Here is an 18,807-nt window from a genome sequence, read left to right as displayed (position 1 = left end):
ATGCTTTTGTCCAGATACGTGGCCAGGAGTGGGATTGCTGGATCATATGTCAACTCTATTTTTAGTTTCTTGAGGAATCGTTTGAAATTTCATGCGTGGGTTCCCAAGGCCTTTTGTGCCCAGCCTCAGAGGTCTGATGCCTTAGCAGCACAGGCACACATGCTTGTTGGGGCCTGGAGCTTTCTCTGAAGACAAGCCCTAGACTCTGCCCATTTCCCTGCTGTGTCCTTGCCACCAACAGGCTGAAATGGGATTTCTGCTTTAAACCATGACCTTGGATCCCAATCTTGGCAGGACGTTTAAGAATATAAGGTGACTGAGGAATCTGAGCACTTTGGGGGATCCCCATTATTGGCCAGAGTGTGTGGGGGTAATTCTTTGGAGAAAAGTTAATAAGGTCACACACACAGGCTTCTCCAGTGGCTTAGTGGTAAAGAATTTGCTCGTAACGCAGGAGAGGCAGGAGACCCGGATTTGATCTCTGGGTCGGGAAGCTCCCCTGGAGGAGGGCAGGGAAACCCACTCCAGTGTTCTTGCCTGGGAAATTCCATGGGCAGAGGAGCCTGGTGGGCTACAGTCCGTGGGTGTCAGAGTCGGACACGACCGAGCGAGCACGCAGGAGTTGACGGCGCTGCACAAATCCACTGATGTGCTCAGGGCAACAGAACTTTCTGGTGCTTTTTCTTCTTCCTGTAGCATCCTCAGCTGACACTGACTTTCTAGTTGCGGGTGCCTCCAGTTGTCACCCGTTGCCCACTCCCCTTTCCACAGGCCCAAATTAAGAGGAACCAAGTTCCCAGGGGGACAACGAATAATCCTGCTAAATCAGATCTTTCTCACAGCACACTTCAGAGTGTGCGCTCTACCAAGCGCAGAGGCAAGGCTTTCTGAGAACCACGTTACATGTTCACGACCATTCTCTGAGGTTCTCGGGCGGCATCTAAGGGGTGACGTGCCCACCCTGATGGCTGTGAAGGCTGGATGGATGATGATGTGTTTATGCACATAAACCTAAATAACAAAAATCATTTAAATGGTAAAGGGAGCGTCGAAACATAGTAAGTCTTTAAAGCCTATTTTAGGTGCATGGAGTCAATATTACACAAGAATGAGCAATATCCATCTATTTTTCGATTACAGCAGTTGATGGCAAGTAAGTCAAACCCTCAGCTGACCTTGCCAGTCTCAGGAGGCTGTGCGCTGCTACTGTGTGCGTGTCACAGTGGCAGAACCTCCTATAAGCAGAAGTGCTAACTTGCACAAAGTGACAAGACTCAATGTGTCATATCCGAAAATTTAAAAAGCTTTTCGTTTAGGAGATAAAGCAGGTGTTTGTACTACATGGTGCTTTCAGATGCCCCGTTATAACCACGGTGGTTTTGTACAACCAAAATAATGTTACAGTGCTAGAAGCTTCAATAGCACATCTACTAAAACTCGAATGATACAGAGATTATCATGGCCCCTGCGCAGGGATGACACACAAATTCATCGAAGCGTTCCATAGTTTTTAAAATTTTGAGCATTAAAAAAATACTATGAATATGACTCACAGAATATTTTTAAAGTTTATTGAAAGAAAACTTAAGATTGCATCCAACTTGCAATGTTTTATTTGCCTTCTTGACTGCTTTAAGTATTAAAAAATAGGACTCTGCATGTGCTTCTATAGTGTGCATTAATTGGTAGGTTGTTCTTTCTGGTAGATTTCCCCACCATTTTAAAGTAAAGATACCCATCTTTCAACCCTGAAATTAGGTGCGTTGAATTTTAACAAATTATCTTTGAGTTTCACAAAATATGTGGTAGACACTTTGATCTAGTTAATACAATCAACTAGTTTCATTAGGAGAAGACAGACTATTTTAATGAATGATTAGTTCATGAAAGCATCCAACTATGTTGATAAGAAGAAAATAAAATTACACAATGCATGTTACAGTGCCCCCAAAGATGCTTGGAAGACTAGTAAGTCATGGCAGATGACCTATCTATTCATGAAGCTTTAATTTCATGCAGTTATGCATTTCTCACAAATCACTTTGGTTATGTGATCTTCACACTGAGGAATTTGTTTAGATCAAGCCGTTTATGATTTCAGTGGTTAAACTACAATATTTTATAGCATTTGCTCAGTGCATCCTGATTTCTATAGGGTTGCAATGCTACCGTTTTTCCTGAAAACTAAAAAGTCTCTTCTGGTATAGGGGACCCGTCAGCTCCTGTTGTTAGAACTGAAACTGCCCTGAGATAGTCTTGAGTTTTAAGAACACATTTTACTCTCATTGTAGACTTCTCAAATTCAGTAACATGTCCTTCATTATAAAAGATCACCGTAACCAAGTCGCCATCTTTGTTTTTGGTGGGGGTGTCTTCACTCAGCTTGTAGGATCTTAGTTCCCCCAGCAGGGATTGAACCCGCGCTCTCGGCAATGAAAGCACGGAAGCCTAACCACCAGGGAATTCCCTCCACACTGTCCTTTACTCTAAATCTGTTGTATGATTTTCCCCTCCTCTAGTCGTGATGATATATATTGACCCATCATGTTCTTTTCTGAAAACCATGATCAGCAATGACTATATTTTTTGCAGGCTAAAGCTAAAACTCAGCAAGACTAGCCAGAACCTCTAAGAATTAAGCCTGTTCTCAATAAGGCTTTGCGGGGTGGTGCGGGGGGACGGGGTGGCTAGTATAGCACATCCGCGTGTGCTCAGTCATGTTCCACTCCTTGCGACCCCATATAGACATTGGATCAATTCATAATAATGGAGGGTTTTGGTGACTACGGCTCAAGTATCCACCTTATAATCACAATAATAATCATGAAGACCATAATATGCTCTGCCATTGCTGCACTCCAGCAATGCAAAAATCCAGATACAGCAAAATGACCACATCACTGGACAGTTTTCACTCTGTCATGGCGACTTCCCGCAGAGTATAAATGTGCTGTGAGGACTGAGCTAAATCCTATGCCTCTGCCAAATGAGTGTGGCACGTCAATACTATGTTAACGCCGCTGTGTGCTTCCTTACTCAGATTAACAGAAGACATGCTCATGAAATTAAAGCGTGAAAACAGACACTACTCAGAATCTAGACAACACACAAAAGTAACTGCACAACAAGAACATGGGATGGATTACGGTCCAAATGTTGCCATGCTGTTATAAACGGGCTAAACCAGTGAGCTGCCTAACCTAAAGCAGTGACTCTGCACTCCAGAACCACTTACGAGCTTTAAAAGTGCTGACGCCCAATCCCTACACACAGAGAGAAAAATTTAATTGGCCCAGGGTGGAGTCCTGGGCATAGGATTTTTAGAAACTCCCCGACTCCTTTGGTGGACCGCCACCATTGTGAAGCACTGGGCCCTGAACCAAGAGGCCCCAGGGAAAGTCAGACTGCTTTGGGCAAGATATTCCAGTAGGGGGCGCTCAGCTGATTCCATGTTTCTTAAAGTCCATCCGTGTCCCAAGTGTTAACCGATTTTTGGAGAGGACGTTCTAACATAGATGCTACTCCAATTATTTTCAAAGTGTTTTTTTTTTTTTTTTTTTAATTTTCTGAAAGTAACGGGAATTCCCTGACGGTCCAGTCGTTGGGACTCCACTGCAGGGGCAGAGGCTCAATCCCTGAACGGGGAACTACCATCTCGCAAACCCTATGGTGTGGCCAAATAATAATAATTATAATGATAATAAAATCTACAGTATCTTCGGATTACAGGTTGAATATGGCAGATTCAATATATCCATATATCTCTACTCTGTCCACAAAACCCCATGAAATGACAGTAAAGGAATAAAAAGAAGAGACATGTTCTTACTGACCAAACAGGGGAGCAGGTAACTGAAGCCAAGTGGGGACAAGGACATTTTAATGCTTCAGAACCCTGGAAAGCTCAGGGATTCTAAGCTACCTCTGGAGGTTGAGGACAAATTGATATCAGAGGGGGCATCTAGCCTGTCTGCTACAGTTTAAATCAAAATGAAGAAAGAGCAGTTTAAGCATATTATGAGTTCTAGAAGCAAACAGATGAAACCGCTAAGGATTTCAAATGGTTGTTTCAGGGAAGTGGGAACTGGGATGGGAAAAAGCAATTCTGGGTTTTGCTCTTCTGAGAGCCCTCTGTCATTTGGCCTTTAAAATTAAATTCTGAAGGCAATTATCTTTCAATTAAAAAATAAATTTTAAAAAAGCAAATGAAAAAAGCAAAAATATTAAGTATATACAGAATTTAGTTTTTTTTTTTTTTAAAGCTGCTTTTGAACACGTTTGGGAGTAAAGGTATGCAAATACTGTAGCTATGAATGTAAAATCTTTCCAGGTGACAGGTGGGTAATATGGATCAAAAATTTCAATGTGTGGAACGTTTACTCCAGCATTTTCAGTCTTGAGATTTGCCCTGAGGAAGGAATTGGACAACCAACCACTGCTTTGAGTATAAAATAGAACAATTGGAAACTATCTACAGGCCCTACACCAGAACTTTGATTGGAAGAAGTGATGGCTCCTCCATACAGCGAAATCATATGCAAATACTTTAAATGATGGATTGTACACCTCCCAGACAGTCAAAAATTCTAAAAGCCTGAAAACAAGAGTTGCTGGGCACGGGAAACAGCGAAATCTTGATGTAGAGCTATTGAGTGTGCACTGGTGCACTGTCTTTGGAGAAAAGGCAAACATGGGCATTACATAAATAAAAAGTTAGATATGCACTTGGATTAGCAATTCTCAGAGGGAATCTAAAATGACTCCCATGAACTATACAGTGCATGGAATTCTCCAGCCCAGAATACTGGAGTGGGTATCTGTTCTCTTCTCCAGGGGATCTTCCCGATCCCTAGGAGTCGAACCTAGGTCTCCTGCACGGAAGGTGGATTCTTTGCCAGCTGAGCTACCAGGGAAGCCTGAGACCTTCTGTGGATTTTTACAAATATTACATCCTGGAGTGGGAGGGGGAGAACAGAATGAACACACCTACCGCAGAAGTTTACGACCCACCTGCATAAGTTTATGAACAAAGAAAACGAACCTCTATGAATAATGCGGCTATGAAAGTTGACGACCACTGAATCCAGTAGTAATAACTGTGGATTAGGAAAAAAATTGGGACTCACATGGTAAACAATTCACCTGCAATGCAGGAGACCCGGGTTCGATCTCTGGGTCGGGAAGAGTCTCTGGAGAAGGGAATGGAAACTCACTCCAGTATTCTGGCCTGGACAATTCCACGGACAGAGGAGCCTGGCAGGTTGCAGTCCGTAGGGTGGCTGACAGCCCCACAGGACTGAGTGACTGAGACGACAGAGAGCAAAGCACAGCCCGAGAAACAATTACAGCTGCGACAGGAACGTGGGATCACCCGAAGGGAGCTCTCCTTTTCCCAGGTGGCGCTCTCTCTGAAAGTCGCTCAGTCGTGTCCGACCAGAGGCCGTCTGGCTCCTCTGTCCTTGGGATTCCCCAGGCAAGAACACTGCAGAGGGTAGCCATTCTCTTCTCCAGGAGAATCTTCCCCAGGAACTGAGCCTGGGTCTACCGCAGGCTGAGGAGCATCAAGGGTAAGCCCAGGTCAAGAGTTTGCAGCAGATCTTTCCACCTAAGAGCATAAAGGCTCATTCTTCAAAATAAAACATTTTCAAAAAAAATTATGATAAATTGAAGTCATAAATAGAAACTACATTGCATGCATTGCATTCTGTTTATGCCAATGAACGCTGAACCCCGCCACTGAGATTCGTGCCTTTCCTGCCCCAGTTCCTGCGAAGCCCGCTTCCAGCCCCTTGTCCCCAGGCCCCTGACTCCATGTCTTCTCCTTGACATTCTCAGTCTGATTTGCATCGAATAAGGATATTGTTGACAGCTTAAGAAAATGATGTGTGAGCGTTGCATTTGACACAGAGAAGGTTCACTATGATGTCAAATGAAATAGAGTTCTGTGTGTGCTCAGTCCTGCCCAGGCAATTTGTGATCCCATGGACTGTAGCCCTCCAGGCTCCTCTGTCCATGGATCTCCGGGCAAGAATACTGCAGTGGGTAGCCATTCCCTTCTCTGGGAGAAGCTTCCCCAGGATTAAATCTGGGTCTCTCACTTTGTAAGCAGACTGTTTACTGTCTAAGCCATCAGGGTGACTCTAGTCACTATTAAAAAACAAAAAACAAAAAAAGTGCCAAAATAGGAGGGCCCGCTTCCATCCCTGGCTCGAGAAAACTGTCCAGTTCACTTGCTCAGTTCTGTCTGACTGGCTTTCCTATCCGTCACTAACTCCTGGGGCATGCTCAAACTCATGTCCACCGAGTCGGTGGTGCTATCTAATCGTTGTCCCCAATGTCGTCCCTTTCTCTTCCCATCTTCGATCTTTCCGGGCACCAGAAAAATCTCCTGGAAAGCGTATTCACGATTATGAGAACCATACTGGCCAAAGACCAAGCAAGTTTACAGGCCGATCAACCTGATCTGCCCCCTGAGAGATCTGTAGGCAGGTCAAGAAGCAACAGTGAGAACCGGACATTGAAACCCAGACCGGTTCCAAATCGGGAAAGGAGTACGTCAAGGCTGCATATTGTCACCCTGCTTATTTAACTTGAATGCAGAGTGCATCATGTGAGATGCCATACTGGATGAGGCACAAGCTGGAATCAACACAGCCGGGAGAAACATCAATAACCTCAAAAACGCAGATGACACCACCTTTATGGCAGAAAGCGGAGAACAGAAGAACCTCTTCATAAAAGTCAAAGAGGAGAGTGACAAAGTTGGCTTAAAACTCAACATTCAGAAAAGGAAGATCATGGCATCAGGTCTCATCACTTCATGGCAAATAGATGGGGAAATGATGGAAACAGTGACAGAGTTTACTGTCTTGGGCTCTACAATCCCTGAGGATGGTGACTTCAGCCATGAAGTTAAAAGACGCTTGCTCCTTGGAAGAAAAGCTATGACCAACCAAGACAGCAAATTAAAAAGCAGAGATATTACTTTGCCGAGAAAGGTCCGTCCAGTCAAAGCTATGGTTTCTCCATTACTCATGTATGGATGTGAGAGTTGCGCTGGGCCGAGGAATTGAAGCTGTTGGACTGTGATCTTGGAGAGGACGCTTGAGAGCCCCTTGGATGGCAAGGAGATCCAACCAGTCCATCCTAAAGGACACCAGTCCTGAATGTTCCTTGGAAGGACTGATGCTGAAGCTGAAGCTCCAATACTTCGGCCACCTGATGTGAAGAACTGGCTTATTGGAAAAGACCCTGGTGCTAGGAAGGACTAAAGATTGGAGAATAAAGAAGATAGAAAATGAGATGTCTAGACAGCACCATGGATTCGAAGATCATGAGTATGAGTAAGTTTGGAGAATGGGTGATAAGGAAACCCGAAGTGCCGCAGTCCACGGGGGTTACAGAACAGTCAAACACAACCGAGAGTGTCAACTGAGTAGACCAATACTTAATGCAGTAAACAGATGCTCAGAAAGCTTCTAGGTATAACAACCCCAGACAAACAACGCTGCCTCAACAGTTTCATTCTGCAAGATCTGCCTTTGCATACAACGATATTGGCCTTGTTTGACACACAAAGCCTCCAAAAATTTGCACATGGTATGGCTCCTTGCGCAGCTCAAACTTACCTAATCAGCACAAGGCAAAAGACCCACCTTGGGAATGAGCACTCCTAACACACTGAGGATGACTCGCGTCAAGGGTAAGTCCGGGTCAAGAGTTTGCAGCAGATCTTTTCACTTAAGTGTGCGAAGGTTCATCCATCAACATATTACGTGTAAAAGAAATCTACCATGAATTCAAATAGCAAATTGAGTCTATATTGCGTGCAGTGCATGCTGGTTATGCAAATATTCGCTGAGTCCCCGCCCCCGAGATTCACGCCTTTCCCCGCCCCACCGCCTGAGAAGCCTGCTTCCATTCCATTGTTCCCAGGCCCCTGACTCCATGTTTTCTCCTCCGCCACACTCTGGGTCTGATTTCTTTTGAATAAGGATTTTGTTGACAGCTTAAGATAATGATACATGGGCGCTGCCTTTGACACAGAGAAGGTTCATTCTAATGTCGAATGAATTTGAGTGCCGAGCCTCCTCAGTCATGCCCAGACTATTTGCAACCCCATGGCCTGTAGCCCTCCAGGCTGCTCTGGCCATGGAATTCTCCAAGCAAGAATACTGCAGGGGGTAGGCATTCCCTTCTCCAGGAGAAGCTTCCCCAGGATTGAATCTGGGTCTCCTGCTTTGTAAGCAGACTGTTTACTGTCTAAGCCATCAGGGTGATTATAATCACAATTAAAAAAAAAAAAAAAAAAAAAGGTGACCACCAAAATAGGGGAACTGAATCATTGGGAAAGTCCCCGATGCTGGGAAAGATGGAAGGCTTGAGGAGAAGGGGACAACAGAGAATGAGATGGTTGGATGGCATCACTGCCTTGATATACATGAGTTGGAGCAAGTTCCAGGAGTTGGTGATGACCAGGGACCCTGGCGTGCTGCAGCCCATGGGGTCGCAAAGAGTCTGACAGGACTCAGGGTCTGGACTGAGCTGAACACGGCATGGCTCATAGTTTCACTGAGTTAGCCAAGGCTGTGGGCCATGTGATCAGTTTGACAAGTTTTCTGTGACACTGGTTTTCATTCTGTCTGCCCTCTGACAGATAAGGATAAGAGGCTTATGGAAGCTGCCTGCTGGGAGAGACTGACTGTGGGGAAACTGGGTCTTGTTCTGATGGGTGGGACCATGCTCAGCAAATGCTTAATCCAATTTCCTGTTGGTGGGCGGGGCTGTCTTCCCTCCCTGTTGTTTGACCCGAGACCAAACTAAGGTGGAGGTAGTGAAGATAATGGCCACCTCCTTCCAAAGGTCCCAGGCCGGCGCTGCTGCACTCAGTGCCCCCGACCCTGCAGCAGTACACTGCCAACCCACGCCTCTGCCAGGGACTCCTGGACTCTCACGGGCAAGGCTGGGTCAGTCCCTTGTGGGTGGGGGGTCCCTGCTCCTTTCTCTCGGGTCCTGGGGCACACTGGGTTTTGTTTGTGCCCTCCAAGAGTCTGTTTCCCCAGTCCTGTGTAAGTTCTGTAATCAAATCCCACTGGCCTCCACAGTCAGATTCCTTGGGGGTTCTCAGTTCCCTTGCCAGATCCCCAGGTTGATAAATCTCTTGTGGGTCCTAGAACTTTCATAACAGTGCGAGAATTTCTTTGGTATGATTGTTCTGCAGTTTGTGGATCGTCTGCTCGGGCGCTCTATGGTTGGGGTTAATGGTGACCTCCTCCAAGAGGGCTTATGCCACAGGGTGTGCATGAGGAGGGCTCCTGCACCCAGGGCCCCTGCCCCTGTGGCAGGCCACGCTGACCCACCGTCCCTCCACAGGAGACACTCAAACACAGTTCTGGTTCAGCCTCTGTGGGGTCTCTGAGCCCTGGTGTGCACAAGGTCTTCTTTGAGCCCTCCAAGCGTCACTGGTGGGTATGGGATTTGATTCTAAGCAAAATTTCGACCCTCCTACCATCTTGCTGGGGCTTCTCCTTTGCCCCTGGACGTGGGGTGTCTTTTTTTGGTGGGATCCAACATTCTCCTGTTGACAGTTGTTCAGCACCGAGTTGTAATTTTGGACTTCTCCCAGGAGAAGATGAGGGCACGACCTTCTACTCCTCCATCTTGTATGGGAATCTTTGGTCAGATTCTCATAACACTTGAATGGGGATTTCCAAGAGATATTTTGGTGCTGGGAAAGATTGAAAGCAGGTGGAGAAAGGGACCACATGGCACAAAGCAATTAGCTGGCCTCACCAACTGAATGGACATGAGTTTGAGCAAGCACGGGGATTGGTGAGAGATAGGAAGGCTAATTGGATAAGCACAGCAAATGAACTGCACAATTTTCACGACCCAGTGATGGAAGTGGGCCCTCCTATATTGGCATTCACCTTTTCTTTTTTTAAATAGTGATTAGAGTCACCCTGATGGCTTAGACAGTAAAGAGTCCGTTGACAAAGAGGGAGACCCAGGTTTGATCCTGGGGAAGCTCCTCCTGGAGAAGGGAATGTCTACTCACTGCAAAATCCTTCCCTGGAGTATTCCATGGACAGAGGAGCCTGGAGGGCTACAGCCTGTGGGATTCACAAATCATCTGGGCACGACAGAGGAGGTTTGGCACTCTATTTCATTCGACGTTTTAGTGAACCTTCTCTGTGTCAAAGGCAGCGCCCATATATGACTATCTTAAGCTGTCAACAAAATCCTTATTCAAAACAAACCAGACTCGAGTGTCGAGGGGGAGAAAACATGGAGTCAGGGTCCTGGGAACAAGGGAATGGAAGCTGGCTTCCCGGGAGCTGGGGCGGGGAAAGGGGAGAATCTCGCGGGCGGGGACTCAGCGAAAATTTGCATAACCAGCATGCACTGCGTGCAGTACAGTTACAATTTCAATTTACCGTAGATTTCTCTTAAATGTAGTATTTTGAAGAATGAGCCTTCATTCCCTTCAGAGAAAAGACCTGCTGCAAACTCTTGACCCGGACTTACCGGTGACGCTCCTCACCCTAACTGTGTTAGAAGTGTTCATGCTCAAGCCGCGTCTTTTGCCTTTTGCTTAACGTTCACATGGTTAGGTCCGAGGAGAAACATACACTGCGTTACCCTCAGTTTTTGGAGGTCTTGTGAGCTACACAAGACCAACATCGCTGTATGCAAAAACAGACTTTCTGAAATGAGTGTTTTGAGGCAGGATTTTTTCTTGGGGCTCTTCTGTTTAGGCGCTTTCTGTGTGGTTATCGGGTGAAATCCTGAGGGTAGGCTTTCTTCTGCTCGGTTGAGTTTCTCAGACGTGTCCAACTGTTTTGTAACCCCGTAGACTGCAGCGCCTCAGGTTTCCCTGTCTATCACCCATTCTCAGAGCTTACTCAATACTCATGCCCTTTGAATCAATGGTGCTGTCTAACCATCTGATTTTCTGTCGTCTCCTTTCACGTCCCACTTTTAGTCCTTCCCAGCCTCAGGGTCGTTTCCAGGAAGTCAGTGCTTTGCATCAGGTGGCCAAAGAATGGGAGTTTCAATATCTGCATCAGTTCTTCCAAGGAATATTCAGAACTGATTTCGGTCACTAAGGTTCTCATAATCGTGAATGGGCTTTCCAGGAGATTTTGCTGGTGCCAGGAAAGACCAAAGACGGGAGGAGAAAGGGATGACTTTGGGGACAACCATTAGATAGCATCAACGACTCGGTGAACGTGAGTTTGCGCATGCCCCGGGAGTTGGTGACAGATAGGAAAGCCAGTCGGACAGACTGAGCAAATGAACTGGACAATTTTCACGACCCACGGGTGGAACCTGGCCTTCCTATTTTGGCAGTAAGGTTTTCCTCCTTGTTGTTGTTTTTCAACAGTGATTAGAGCCACCCTGGTAGCTTAGACAGTAAAGAGTTCGTTCACAAGCGGGAGACCCAGGTTGGATCCTGGGGAAGCTTCTCCTGGAGAAGGGAATGGCTACCCACTGCAGTGTTCTTGCCTGGAGGTCCATGGGCCGAGGAGCCTCGAAGGCTATACTCCATGGGGTCGCAGATAGTCTGGGCACGACAGAGGAGGTTCGGCACTCTAGTTCATTGGACATCATAGCGGACCTACTCTGTGTCAAAGGCAGCGCCCATATATCATTATCTTAAGCTGTCAACAAAATCCTTATTCAAAAGAAATCAGACCCAGAGTGTCGAGGAGGAGAAACCATAGAGTCAGGGGCCTGGGAACGGGGCACTGGGAAGCTGGCTTCCCGGGAGCTGGGGCGGGAAAGGCGTGAATCTCGGGGGCGGGGACTCAGCGAATGTTTGCATGACCAGCATGCACTGCGTGTGATATAGTTTCAATAGACTATTTCACTTTGTCCTAGATTTCTTTTAAGCATAGTATTTCGATGAGTGAGCCTTCACCCACTTAAGAGAAAAGATCTGCTGCAAACTCTTGACCCGGACTTACACCTGACGCCCCTCAGCCTCCCTGCCTTAGGGGTGCGTGTTCCCTCATCCATATGTGCACAGGCACAGCGCACTATGCTTATGCTTATTCTTGCTCATGCTCAAGCTGAGTCTTTTGTCTTGTACTTAAGATTCGGTTAGTTAGGCCTGAGGAGGAATATAAGCCCAGGTACACAATTTTTGGAGGCCTTGTGAGATAAACAAGCCTAACCTCCTCCTATGCAAAAACAGACCTTGTGAAGTGAAAGTTTGGAGGCAGGGTTGTTTTTTTTTTTTTTTTTTCTGGGGTTGTTATACTGAAGAGCTATCTGTGTGTTTATCGCGTGAAATTCTGAAGTTAGGCTTTGGTCTGCTCGGGTGACTCTCTCAGTCGTGTCCAACTGTTCTGTAACCCCGTGGACTGCGGCACTTCAGGTTTCCTTGTGTATCACCCATTCTCGGAGCTTGCTCAATACTCATGCCCTTTGAGTCAATGGTGCTATCTAACCATCTCATTTTCTGTCATCTCCTTTCTCCTCCCACCTTTAGTCCTTCCCAGCATCAGGGTCTTTTCCAGTAAGTCATTTCTTTGCGCCAGGTGGCCAAAGCATTGGACTTTCTGTGTCAGCACCAGTTTTTCCAAGAAATAATCAGGTCTGATTTCCTTTAGGATGGACTGGTTGGATCTCCTCGCAGTCCAAGGGACTCTCAAGCGTCCTCTCCAAGATCACAGTCCAACAGGTTCAATGCTTCGGCCTTCAGGTTTCTTTACAGTGCAACTCCCACATCCATACATGAGTACTGGAGAAACCTTAGCTTTGACTGGACGGACCTTTCTCGGCAAAGGAACATCTCTGTTTTTAATGCGCTGTCTTGGTTGGTCATAGCTTTTCTTCCAGGGAGCAAGCGTCTTTTAATTTCATGGCTGAAGTCCCCATCCACAGCAATTTCAAAGCCCATGAAAATAAAGTCTGTCACTGTTTCCATTGTTTCCCCATCTATTTGCCATGAAGTGATGGGACTGGATGCCATGATCTTTGTTTCCTGAATCTTGAGTTTTAAGCCAACTTTTTCACTCTCCTCTTCACTTTCATCAAGAGGCTCTTTAGTTTTCTTTTTTGCTTCCTGCCCTGAGGGTGGTGTCATCTGCATTTCTGAGGTTTTTGATGTTTCTCCCAGCAATGTTGATTCCAGCTTGTGCCTCATGCCACATGGGGTTTCGCATGCTGTACTCTATATATAAGTTAAATAAGCAGGGTGACCATATGCAGCCTTGATGTACTCCTTTCCCAATTGTGAACCAGCCTGGTTTTCAATGTCAAGTTCTAACTGTTGCTTCTTGGTCTGCATAGAGATGTCTCACGGGGCAGGTCAGGTTGATCGGTCAGTAAGATTGCTTGGTCTTTGCTCAGTAAGGTTCTCATAACTGTGAACGGATATTCCAGGAGATTTTTTCTGGTGCCGGGAAAGATTGAAGATGGGCGGAGAAAGGGACAACATTGGAGAAAATGATTAGATAGCATCACCGAGGTGAACATGCGTTTGAGCAAGCCCTGGGAGTTAGTGACGGATAGGAAAGCCAGTCAGACAGAACCGAGCAAATGTCCTGGACAATTTTCATGACCCAGGGATGGAACTGAGCCCTCCTATTTTGGCACACACCTTTTTTTTTTTTTTTAAACAGTGGTTAGAGTAACCCTGATGGCTTAGACAGGAAAGAGTCCGCTTACAAAGTGGAAGGGCCAGATTGAATCCTGGGGGGTAATCTCCTGGAGAAGGGAATGGCTACCCACTGCAGTTATTGCATGGAGAATTCCATGGACAGAGAGGATCCTGTCGAGCTTCAGTCCATGAGATGGCAAAGAGTCTGACAGGATTGAAATAAGAACACTCTTCAGATGCTAACAACAACGTAGAGCCTGAGGCAGAAAGTTGTCAGGAGTAGTAAGCTCAATGATGCTCCCAGCAATCTGTCTGGTTAAGAGATCAACTTGCAGGATTCTGTTGGCCTTACAGCCAGGATCAGGGAACTGGAACCCTCAGAATTCATAGCCGGACACAGGGCTATTTAGAGGTTTGGCCTGTAGTATTACTCCTTAGGGAACAGGCTTCAGATGGCTAGGTTCTCATACCCTGTAAATGCAAGGTTGAGGAGACTCACACATTGTAAGCAATGCACATGTCTTAAGTATTATTAATTTCACCACTGTTAGCCCATTACTCAGAGAGGGCAATGGCAACCCACTCCAATACTCTTGCCTGGAGAATCCCATGGACGGAGGAGCCTGGTAGGCCACAGTCCATGGGGTCGCTGAGAGTCAGACATGACTGAGCGACTTCACTTGCACTTTTCACTTTCATGCGTTGGAGAAGGACATGGCAACCCACTCCAGCATTCTTGCCTGGAAAACCCGAGGGACAGAGGAGCCTGTTGGGCTGCCGTCTATGGGGTCGCACAGAGTCGGACACGACTGACGTGACTTAGCAGCAGCAGCCCATTACTGACACCCATCATACTGGCTAACACGTTACTAATTTCACCCATGAAAATCCATTTCTAACCTTCATTTCACTACTTAGCAAAATCTCTGCTGTTGAGTCAGCTGTGGCTAACAGAAACATTTGCAGTAGCTAGACCCTGTGATACAGACTCCCGGATTAATATAGCCAACTACCTCCGGTGTGTGACATCCTGAGTGTGCTCATTGCTCGCTCTTAGTTTTACACAACACACACACACACAAGCTGCCACTACTACACTGTCTTTGCTGGCAGTAAATTAGCAGACCTCGTCATACCCTATAATATGATCAAAGGTACTGACAAATCTCGAGAGGCACTGTATCTCATCAGAAGAGTGGAAACCTAGAAAAGGGGGAGTCAGTGAGGCCAGGTTGGCAACGCCCATTCAAGTCCATTCTCTGGGAAAGAGAGAATCTCGGTCAAAAAATGAGAAGTTCAAAAACAAAGGCTCCATTTCCAAGGCCATCCCTCGTGTGAGGAGAGAAGCCCCAACATTGAAATCTAGTGCCTCTTAACAGGGAGAACTCTCTTGATTTCTTGCTCACCAAACAACCTTCCCATTAGCATGTGTCTCCGTGTGCGACTCTGACTCCAGAGAGAGACAGAATGGAGTTGTGTGTAGTCGACTGAGGAAAGAAACGCAAACCTAACTGTGGCATCTCAGTCCCCAACCAGGGACCAAACCCCAGCCCTGTCAGTGAAAGCACAGAATCCTAACCATTAGGCGTCCAGAGAACTCCCCCAAATTATGTTTTATTTGGCAAACTCACAGAGGTCTCGAGCCCGGGATGCAGTCTCTTAGTTCTCAGAGACTGCTCCAAAATGCTAAGGGGGCAGGGGAGTTACCTGGTGGACCAGTGGTTGGGACTCTGTGCTTCCAATGCAGGGGGCACAGGTTCAATCCCTGGTTGGAGAACTAAGGGATCTAAGGGAACTAAGATCCTGTAAGCCACCCAGTGGGGCAAAAAAGAGGTCAGGGAGGAGCCAGAATATACAGGAAGATTTTTGCTGAGAAAAAAATACGTAGTCAACCATCAGAACATCAAAAGATTACTGCTAATCACAAAAGCACACATCTCAAGTTAATGATTTTAGTATGGGAAGATGCAAGAGTCTGGGCCCATTGAAATCATTCCTATGATATACACTTTAACTATCTGGGGGCAGTATCCTATTTTTCTCCATCCTGAATCCACTCAGGGCCCACCCTTGGGGCGACAGCGGTGGCTGGTAGCTTCATGGTCTCAACATCCCTTGTTTACTGAAATGGCAGGCAACATTCTCTGTCCACAGTGTACGTTTCTCTTTTTGCATCTTTACTACGAAATCCAGTGTACCTTAATGAATTTTTACAAGATAAACACCCTTCTAACCACCATGCAGGTCAAGAACTCGAGCTCGCCAGCCCCTCCCAATGCCCATCTCAGGCCCAGCCCCGGGGACCCACTGCTCTTGCACAGTAATCACTTCCTTTTGCTTCTTTATCATTTCATTACACAGGGTCTCTCCCTAGTCGTCGTCATTTGGTCTAGCGCATTTCAAAATCCTTGGTGTGACTTTTGAGTCCTTGAATCCAGATTCCTTTCTGTCCCATTCTTATAATTTATCTGTTGAAAAATTCCGGCCATTCGACCCACACCATTTTTCAGGGTCTGGGCTTTGCTGTGTCCTCTTCTTGGGTGATGCAGCCGTGGCCTTGTTTCCTTTATTCCCTTCTGCTGTCATCTGGATCCAGAGAGCTGAATGGGCTCAAGTTCAATATCTTTGGCTAGTCTGTAGGGTATGGTGTGACCTTCCCTCGGGAGGCATATCCTGTCTCATTGTCCCTTAAGTTCTTTTTATTAGAAAAATGAACGTTGTCTGTTTTCAGGTGCAAATACTGACCTAGGACATCCCCAAGCCCCTGAGGAGGCCAGCTGTGCTTAGCAACTCCCCCAGAGGAAACCCAGAAGACATGGCGGAGGAAGGCTTCTTATAGCACAAACTGTTTCCATGTCTTGGCTATTGTAAGTAGTGTTGCTATGAGCTAGCATGCATCTTTTAGAATTATGCTTTTGTCCAGATACGTGGCCAGGAGTGGGATTGCTGGATCATATGTCAACTCTATTTTTAGTTTCTTGAGGAATCGTTTGAAATTTCATGCGTGGGTTCCCAAGGCCTTTTGTGCCCAGCCTCAGAGGTCTGATGCCTTAGCAGCACAGGCACACATGCTTGTTGGGGCCTGGAGCTTTCTCTGAAGACAAGCCCTAGACTCTGCCCATTTCCCTGCTGTGTCCTTGCCACCAACAGGCTGAAATGGGATTTCTGCTTTAAACCATGACCTTGGATCCCAATCTTGGCAGGACGTTTAAGAATATAAGGTGACTGAGGAATCTGAGCACTTTGGGGGATCCCCATTATTGGCCAGAGTGTGTGGGGGTAATTCTTTGGAGAAAAGTTAATAAGGTCACACACACAGGCTTCTCCAGTGGCTTAGTGGTAAAGAATTTGCTCGTAACGCAGGAGAGGCAGGAGACCCGGATTTGATCTCTGGGTCGGGAAGCTCCCCTGGAGGAGGGCAGGGAAACCCACTCCAGTGTTCTTGCCTGGGAAATTCCATGGGCAGAGGAGCCTGGTGGGCTACAGTCCGTGGGTGTCAGAGTCGGACACGACCGAGCGAGCACGCAGGAGTTGACGGCGCTGCACAAATCCACTGATGTGCTCAGGGCAACAGAACTTTCTGGTGCTTTTTCTTCTTCCTGTAGCATCCTCAGCTGACACTGACTTTCTAGTTGCGGGTGCCTCCAGTTGTCACCCGTTGCCCACTCCCCTTTCCACAGGCCCAAATTAAGAGGAACCAAGTTCCCAGGGGGACAACGAATAATCCTGCTAAATCAGATCTTTCTCACAGCACACTTCAGAGTGTGCGCTCTACCAAGCGCAGAGGCAAGGCTTTCTGAGAACCACGTTACATGTTCACGACCATTCTCTGAGGTTCTCGGGCGGCATCTAAGGGGTGACGTGCCCACCCTGATGGCTGTGAAGGCTGGATGGATGATGATGTGTTTATGCACATAAACCTAAATAACAAAAATCATTTAAATGGTAAAGGGAGCGTCGAAACATAGTAAGTCTTTAAAGCCTATTTTAGGTGCATGGAGTCAATATTACACAAGAATGAGCAATATCCATCTATTTTTCGATTACAGCAGTTGATGGCAAGTAAGTCAAACCCTCAGCTGACCTTGCCAGTCTCAGGAGGCTGTGCGCTGCTACTGTGTGCGTGTCACAGTGGCAGAACCTCCTATAAGCAGAAGTGCTAACTTGCACAAAGTGACAAGACTCAATGTGTCATATCCGAAAATTTAAAAAGCTTTTCGTTTAGGAGATAAAGCAGGTGTTTGTACTACATGGTGCTTTCAGATGCCCCGTTATAACCACGGTGGTTTTGTACAACCAAAATAATGTTACAGTGCTAGAAGCTTCAATAGCACATCTACTAAAACTCGAATGATACAGAGATTATCATGGCCCCTGCGCAGGGATGACACACAAATTCATCGAAGCGTTCCATAGTTTTTAAAATTTTGAGCATTAAAAAAATACTATGAATATGACTCACAGAATATTTTTAAAGTTTATTGAAAGAAAACTTAAGATTGCATCCAACTTGCAATGTTTTATTTGCCTTCTTGACTGCTTTAAGTATTAAAAAATAGGACTCTGCATGTGCTTCTATAGTGTGCATTAATTGGTAGGTTGTTCTTTCTGGTAGATTTCCCCACCATTTTAAAGTAAAGATACCCATCTTTCAACCCTGAAATTAGGTGCGTTGAATTTTAACAAATTATCTTTGAGTTTCACAAAATATGTGGTAGACACTTTGATCTAGTTAATACAATCAACTAGTTTCATTAGGAGAAGACAGACTATTTTAATGAATGATTAGTTCATGAAAGCATCCAACTATGTTGATAAGAAGAAAATAAAATTACACAATGCATGTTACAGTGCCCCCAAAGATGCTTGGAAGACTAGTAAGTCATGGCAGATGACCTATCTATTCATGAAGCTTTAATTTCATGCAGTTATGCATTTCTCACAAATCACTTTGGTTATGTGATCTTCACACTGAGGAATTTGTTTAGATCAAGCCGTTTATGATTTCAGTGGTTAAACTACAATATTTTATAGCATTTGCTCAGTGCATCCTGATTTCTATAGGGTTGCAATGCTACCGTTTTTCCTGAAAACTAAAAAGTCTCTTCTGGTATAGGGGACCCGTCAGCTCCTGTTGTTAGAACTGAAACTGCCCTGAGATAGTCTTGAGTTTTAAGAACACATTTTACTCTCATTGT

At 46.0% G+C, this 18,807-nt stretch overlaps 2 non-coding genes across 2 annotated transcripts; both read left to right on the top strand.

The window, feature by feature from the left end:
- Window positions 1-1,403: 1,403 nt before the first annotated feature.
- Window positions 1,404-1,511, top strand: LOC133053281 (U6 spliceosomal RNA). Its single transcript, XR_009692211.1, has one exon. It is a non-coding gene; the product is annotated as a U6 spliceosomal RNA (small nuclear RNA).
- A 16,410-nt stretch (window positions 1,512-17,921) lies between these two features.
- LOC133053280 (U6 spliceosomal RNA) lies at window positions 17,922-18,029 on the top strand. Its single transcript, XR_009692210.1, has one exon. It is a non-coding gene; the product is annotated as a U6 spliceosomal RNA (small nuclear RNA).
- Window positions 18,030-18,807: the final 778 nt, after the last annotated feature.

Source organism: Dama dama, chromosome X, assembly GCF_033118175.1.
Source record: "Dama dama isolate Ldn47 chromosome X, ASM3311817v1, whole genome shotgun sequence".
Lineage (NCBI taxonomy): Eukaryota > Metazoa > Chordata > Mammalia > Artiodactyla > Cervidae > Dama > Dama dama.
This window is presented reverse-complemented; position numbering and strand designations above follow the sequence as displayed.